We start from the raw sequence: 7,833 nt of genomic DNA on the forward strand, positions 1-7,833 counted from the left end.
GACTGTTATTGAAAACTATGCTTTATTCTGGACAGTATTCATTTATCGGCAGTTGTTCAAATCGCATTATCTAATATGGTTTTAATGATAATAAAAATATTTTATCATGATTTATCGTCAAACTGGTAATTGTTACATCCTATACTGAACTATGTTCTTATTAGGGTTACCACAGGTCAGGGTCCCCGCGGGTCCTTAAAAAGTCTTGAAATGTCTTAAATACAATTTTAAATTTTTAAGGTCTGAAAATGTCTTGAATCCTGGAATTTTCCATATGAATGTCATAAATTTCATGTGGGATCTTAAATTTCATTTCCAACTCGTCATTTTTATTTATTTTTTCAACCGCAATTTGACCAGCGCAACCTTTGGGGGCAGCACTTCGTGGGTGCAACCTGCATCATTCCATAGGTGACATACGAGTAAGTGATTGATGAACATGTTGCGTCGATGGTTCGCCACCACAGCATTTTGCGAAATCGCAAGCAAGGGCATAGACGATAAAGCTATGGACAAGACCGTGATTGTCAGGTCTCGCTATCATCGCTATATTTTTGAGCCCCTCAATGGCAGAAGACTTGCTGGAGCACTTTAAGGTAAGACTCTAAAAGTAACATTTAAAATTATTTCAATATGTTAAAATGCTTCATGTGTTTTTGTTATTTCCTAATGAATATTTGGGACAATATATCGATGCGTCACAATTCTTGGATTGATTTAATTTTTTTACAAATGCGTTGCGAATTAATTCTGAGCTTAGTTTTTGCAGATGGCGCTCTAGGCTAGTTTTTAACCGAACACTCAAATGCTCATGACGAAGAGCGCTCGTGCGTTCTGCTGAGTCTGAGAATGTAATTGATATATTGCTTTTATGACGCGAGATTAATGTAAACGCCCCACTTCAAACACCTTTGTACTTCGCTTCAACCTTTTCGAACTTTATTTATTATTTTATAGTAGGTTCAAGTGGTGTGTGTAAGGCATCTAAAGCACGCAGTGGCATCTGCTGTTAAAAACTAAACTAAGAATCGATTCGAGAGAGAATCGCGATGCATTCAGAAAAATTGGAATCGATCCAGAATAATTTCTCGCCCTCTCTCCTCTCTCTGCTTCTCTCCCCAGCCTACACCCCCCTCAGGAGACAAACAAAACCAGCCATACAGACCATCACAGCCTGGCCCGTAAAGGCACTCATTCAGCTGCAAGACTGCTTCGCATGCACAGAATGGAGTATTTTTGAAGATCAGAACCTGGACACACACACTGAGTCTGTCCTCTTTTACATCAAGTGTTGTATTGGAAACGTCACAGAGGAAATACGCGTACAGATCTTCCCAAACAGGAAGCCATGGATGACAAGTGAAGTCCAGACTCTGATCAGAGCCCGTAACCTGGCCTTCAAGACAGGAGACAGAGCTCTATACAGCACTGCCAGGGCGGACCTGAGGAGGGGTATTAAGCAGGCAAAGGATTCTTATAAAAGGCCAGTAGAGGGTCTTCTGACTGATAATAACCCACGACAGATGTGGAGGGGTATACAGGCCTTAACCAACTATAAAGGCCACCCCCCCTCTACATCCTCCAGCAGCAGCATCCTGGTGGAGGAGCTAAACAGCTTCTTTGCCCGGTTTGAGACCACTACCATACATCGCCAGTCACTGCCCCTACCACCCGGCTCCAGCAGTTCATCTCTCTCTCTTCATGAGCATGAGGTTAGGAAGTACCTGAGAGCGGTAAATCCACGAAAAGCTGCTGGTCCAGATGGCATCCCAGGAGCGGTGGTTAAAGCATGTGCAGACCAGCTGGCAGGGATCCTCACAAAACTTTTCAATCTCTCCCTGACACATGCCACTATTCTCACATGTCTGAAGGCCTCCATTATTATTCCCATTCCCAAAAAACCTGCCATAGACACCTTAAATGACTATAGACCCATCGCTCTGATGTCTGTAATTATGAAGTGCCTGGAGCGATCAGTCTCCCAGCACATTAGAGACTGCCTACCCCCTTTCTTCGACCCCTACCAGTTTGCCTATCGGGCAAACAGGTCCACCTTTTCAAAGGATGCTATCGCCCTTACACTTCATACAGCGCTGAGCCATCTGGAGAACAAGAACAGCTATGTAAGGATGCTCTTCGTGGACTATAGCTCAGCTTTTAACACAATTATTCCGGACATTCTTCACAGTAAACTGTTACAGCTGCAGATCCCCCTCTCCACCTGTAACTGGATTAAAAACTTTCTAACGAGCCGTCCACAATCCGTGAGATTCGGCCCACATCAATCCTCCACACTAACGCTGAGTACTGGCTCTCCTCAAGGCTGTGTTTTGAGCCCACTGCTGTAAGCACTGTACACCTATGATTGCTCTCCAATTTATCCAACTAACCATATTATAAAATATGCTGATGACACCACAGTGGTTGGATGTATTTTAAATGAGGATGAGTCAGCATATAGGGCAGAAGTGAAGGTTGTATCGCGCTGGTGCTCGGAAAATAACCTGACTTTAAATATTTCAAAAACAAGAGTTAATTCTGGACTTCAGGAAGCACAGACAGGATTACACCCCCTCCTCATAAATGGAGCTCAGGTGGAAATTGTCACCAACTTTAAGTTTCTGGGCACCTACATCTCTTCTTCTCTTCTGACTACTCGTGGACCCACAACATCAGGGCCCTGGTTAAGAAGGCCCAGCAGCGGCTACACTTCTTACGTGTCCTCAGAAAGAACAATATGGACACAAAGCTGCTGCTGGCTTTCTATAACTCCTCTGTAATGAGCATATTCACATATTGTTTAAGCGTTTGGTATGCAGGCTCAACCGCTGAGGATAGAAAAGCGGTGCAGAGGGTCATTAACACTGCCCAGAAGATAATTGGCTGTCCTCTGCCCAGCCTGGAAAACACATCCACATCCTGCTGTCTCAGAAGAACCAAAGCCATCACTACTGATTCCTCACACCCTGCCTACCGCTTGTTTGATCTGCTGCCCTCAGGGAGACGGTACAGGTCAACCAAATCACATTCTAGTAGGATGACAAACAGTTTTTTCCCCTGGGCTATACGAACTGCAAATACTCATGGTTTTACACACACAAGCTCTTAAATGAAATTAATTCTTAATCGCCCCAAGGCAATAAGTCAAGTACTTTTGCATTCTCTTGTTTTTAAAATAACTATAGATAATCAAAGATTTTTATTAGCTGTTATGTATATGAAAAATGTTAGGAAGACATAGGTGTATATATATACTTTTTATACTATTTTGCACATATTTATTACTGTTTATATTAAATTATTATATTTATGAGTGAATATTGTTTGTTTGTCTGCCATTGTTTTATGTATGTTGTTTTTTATGTATCTTGATGGGTGAGGGAGCACCCCAATTTCGTTGTAACTTCAGAGTGCAATGACAATAAAAGGCTATTCTATTCTATTCTGAACCCTATCACATAGGCCCAATTTGTGAGCATTCACTATGGCTTAACTTGTTTCTCAAACATTTTTTCTTTCAAATCAAGGACCACTTAGCCAATTTAAAAAATAAAATAAAAAAAACGTGACATATTTGGCTTAATGATCATCCCTAATGCATGCAAAAATGCAGGCCATTTTAGTCTTCTGAAACCATGGCTAACTTCACCTGCTAATTGTCACAAACACAGCCTCTGTGGCTCTCTCCGATCACCACCAGAGGGAACCGTCACCCGAGTATTAACCTCCTTCAAACTCCATTTCCCATACACCCCGTACCTGGGGCTGATTACCTGCACAGGTGTCGCTCATCTTCATCCCCTATTTAAGGAACTCACCCTGTTCTCTCAAACGCGAAGTCTTGTTTTGCCCATGCAGACATTACCGAGCGTTTTCCCACTGTTGGATCTTCCGTGTATGACCTGGACTGTTTATTGGACTCTGATTCTCTGCCGCCTGCCTTATCGACCTCTGCCTTGTTCTCTCGCCTCTGCCTGCCAGCCGCCAGCCCTGATTCTATGCTCTGTCAAGGTTTATGATTGTGCCCTGTCTACGTGGTGTCTAACGCCCCTGATTGACCTGTTTCTGTTTACTCTGTGGATTATTGAAATAAAGCTGCTTATGGATCATAATGTCTCCGACTCAGCGTTACACTAATAATGTGCATGATTAGAAAACAAGTCATGAGAAGTGAATTGGAAATGTTCAACGGCGTCACAGTCCATGTCAGTCATTTTTGGTGGATGACTTTTGCTCACAGACCTCTTTGGTAATCTGGCATACCTCCAGTGGTCCCCAGACCACAGTTTGAGAATCACTACTTTAGACAAACCATCTAAATTGAGTGAACATGAATGAAAATGTTATCATTCTTGAGGTGGACTTTGTTTTGATTTTATTTTTTTATAATTTCAGGAGGGCACCAAGGAACTTAATTTAAGGAACATGCTTTCTGTGTCAATGGATGGACCCACAGTAAATTGGAAAGTCATGGATCTCCTACAACTGGAACATGCAATAAATTTCTGATCCTGATCTTTCCTACAATTGTCTGTCATTCATTAGGTCTATGCATAGATTATTGAATGTGCTTGCATTTATCTGTGTCTCTGAAATGACATTGAAAACACTAATCAGACCCTGAACAACATTTTCTTGGGGGAGAACCCCCAAACCCAACTCAAGACTATTAGGCAGCAACATTTACCCATAATTTAGATCAAGTATGATGGGCTTTTGTAATGTCCTGGGGCTGTCTTTCATGTCTTTTTCAAACTGCTATGAGGGGCCAGAATTGAGAAATTACCTGAAGTACCTTAAAGGCTGATAGTTTATACATAGTCAACCATGTCAGGGTTGTAAGGTCAATCAGCACTTGGTATAAAAATTTTCGCGCCCCTTTGTCTTGAGCGTGGCTGTGGTGAGCTGTGCCACACTAATGCTTCGCCACATCAATCTGTGTTGTTGGGCTGAACATTTTCCTGTTTTTTTGTTTAGATAAAGTCTTAAATTTTCTTTTTAGAGGACTCAAAAAGGTCTTAAAAGTTATTAAATTTGCTGTTAAATAATGTGAAGATACCCTGCAGGTTCTTAAAACGTCATATAGTTTAAATTAAAGGCCATGAAAACTTAAATGGTACAAAAAGTCTAAATTATAAGAGGTCTTTTGGGACAGAAAGACAAGTATTGATTAAACTTCAAAATGCTTTGATTTCACTGAATAAATGCATTCACCGGGGAAAACACGCCAACTACACTTCAAAGTAGTGCAGACACCGTATCTGCGCTTCAAGTTCATTGCGCATCTACTCAGCGGTGCGTGGTAGATTAAGGTGCGAGGGTGTTCAAGGCGCTACAGTCTCCTTCTTTAGTAAATCCTCCTTTTTGTCATATTTATTCATATACATATTCACGGACTTCTATTTATGTTTTAATAGTTTATTTTACTGTAATTTATGTTTTATTTTGCTGAATGACAAGAGACGTGAAAGACTGGACATTGCATTGATTTCATATGGATTACTTTATCACAGAATATTTGTTTTCGATAAAACTTGCTTAGTTTAAAAATAGACATGTTAAGCTTATAGATATATCTCTCATGTCTCTTTGTTGAGTTTTTGCTGAGTTACAGTTAATTTTAATGACACGTGTCTAAATGAAGATCATGCAGACCAAGATGGCTTACAAGGTCCGTGTACCTTCGGATAATTCCTTAATTCGTTTTTGTTTTCAAAACGGAAAAAACGAATAAACCGTTCGTTTTTTGCATATTCCACCATATTCATGAACATAAAAAAAACAAATGTGATACATATTTTTATGTTGTTTTCCTCAATATCTATTTAAATGCAACAAATAAATATACAATAAAACAAAAACGAAAAATAAATTATTTTTATGAAAAAAATGTGTTTTAGTCCACCGGAAGTTCAGCTGCAGCCTCTGGCGACCAGTGGTAGTATAGCACATTAAGGCCATCTTAAGCACAAGACGGCTATATTTGATGACACATAGGTTTTCGTGGCGTTTTTCAGCCATATGTTATGTAGGTAGTAAATGTAGGTAGTAATTTCTGTGCAGTGCAGCAGTAAACTATGTACAGTAAATGAAAGAATTGACGTATGCGCGCGTCACTGCTCGTGTCAGAGCATACATCTGAGAGCGGGAGAGGATTAACCATAGCCTCCGGTTAAATTGATAGTGAGAGAAGCTCCTTTTGCACATTAATGTGAAAAAAGTGCCATTCTGTTTGCTCTGTTCATAAAAATGTTAAAGATAGAATACAAAACGCTTCTACACATACATGATAATAGGTGTGTTTATAAAAAATAAGCAGAGTTAATAAAAACCTGTATTTTGCACATTACACGTCAAGTCATGTCAAGTCTGCTTTTATTGTCAATTCTTCCACATGTACAGTACATACATACAGAGAATTGAAATTGCGTTACTCTCAGACCCCCGGTGCATACAGATAACATTAACAATAGAGCCTAAAAATCTAGATCAAATATAAAATATAAGATACAGCTATACAATAAGGGAATGTAAAAAATTTTTTAAAATAAAGTTTAATAAAGCAGCGCAAGGCACATGGCAGATAGAGTGCAAACAAGTGAAGTGAACAAACAGTGCATATAAAAAGATTTTTAGTGCAAAAAAAAGTTTATTCAGTCTGATTACATTCTATAGCAATAGAACTCTGCCCAAAACAAAATAGAAAATGTAATGGTTTCCAATTTCCATACCATTATAAACCATTCGTTTTTTATTGTTGTTTTTGGTGGTGGTGTTTTTTTATAAAAACAAAAAAAACTTGGTTGGTAACTTAATATTATTATTATTATTATTTATTAATATTTATTTATATTGTTTTGCACTTTAATATGAAAAAATTGCTCTTTTGTTTGCACTGTTCGTAAAAATGTTAAACAAAAGACAAAACATTTCTACATACAACTACATACCTGATAGCTTTGTTTACAAAGATAAACCTGTAGAGTTAAACCTGTACTTTTCATTGCACATTACATTATAGTTTCATAAAAACTTACAACTTATGAGATATTGTACACAAATAAGCAAAGTAAGTGTCTAAAATAAAGTTTTATCGTTAGGGTTTCGTTTTTTATAATAGACAGTCTGTGTGATCAACATATAATGTCTCATATTACTACAAAAGACCACACACAACTTAATTTTATATATATATATATATATATATATATATATATATATATATATATATATATATATATATATATATAAATACAAACAAATCCTGCCCATAAAACTGTACGAAATGTAATAGATTTATTCCCAGTTAACACATGATGTACTGGTTTAGTAATGGGTTGGTACTTTTTGGTAATTTCTCGATTTACCAGCTGGCGACATAGCTGGCACGTCCTAGGCATGTAATGGTATTACCAATAAAATTATGATTAATATTAATTATTTCAATTAATTTCATAATTTTCTTTATTGAAAAATAAAAATAATTGAAAACAGTTTTTTCCTCTTTCTCTGTATCATTGTTTCTGGTGATTTTTTTCAACTAAGTTTTTTATTTATACCAAACAAGGCCATACTCATATTTAGAACATTAGGGGAACTATTGTTTTGAAAATATTAAGACCAGACCACTGTGGTTATGGTAAAGGAACTAAATAAATAAGTTTTTTTTGTAATCAATCTGAACTGCAAAAAAATATTTTTATTTTAAAGTATGCACCTATTCAATTTAAGTTGTATTCTTAATATGTTGAAAATGCAAGACAGAAAAATTTTATTGTCCCCACAATAATTATGAATTACACGAATCACATAAATTACAGCCCGACTTTCAAT

At 37.8% G+C, this 7,833-nt stretch overlaps 1 long non-coding RNA gene across 1 annotated transcript; it reads left to right on the forward strand.

The window, feature by feature from the left end:
* The first annotated feature begins 561 nt into the window (after positions 1-561).
* On the forward strand, positions 562-4,515 carry LOC127953534 (uncharacterized). Its single transcript, XR_008153299.1, has 2 exons — positions 562-596; positions 4,396-4,515. It is a non-coding gene; the product is annotated as an uncharacterized LOC127953534 (long non-coding RNA).
* Positions 4,516-7,833: the final 3,318 nt, after the last annotated feature.

This window comes from Carassius gibelio, chromosome B3, assembly GCF_023724105.1.
Source record: "Carassius gibelio isolate Cgi1373 ecotype wild population from Czech Republic chromosome B3, carGib1.2-hapl.c, whole genome shotgun sequence".
NCBI classification, from domain to species: domain Eukaryota; kingdom Metazoa; phylum Chordata; class Actinopteri; order Cypriniformes; family Cyprinidae; genus Carassius; species Carassius gibelio.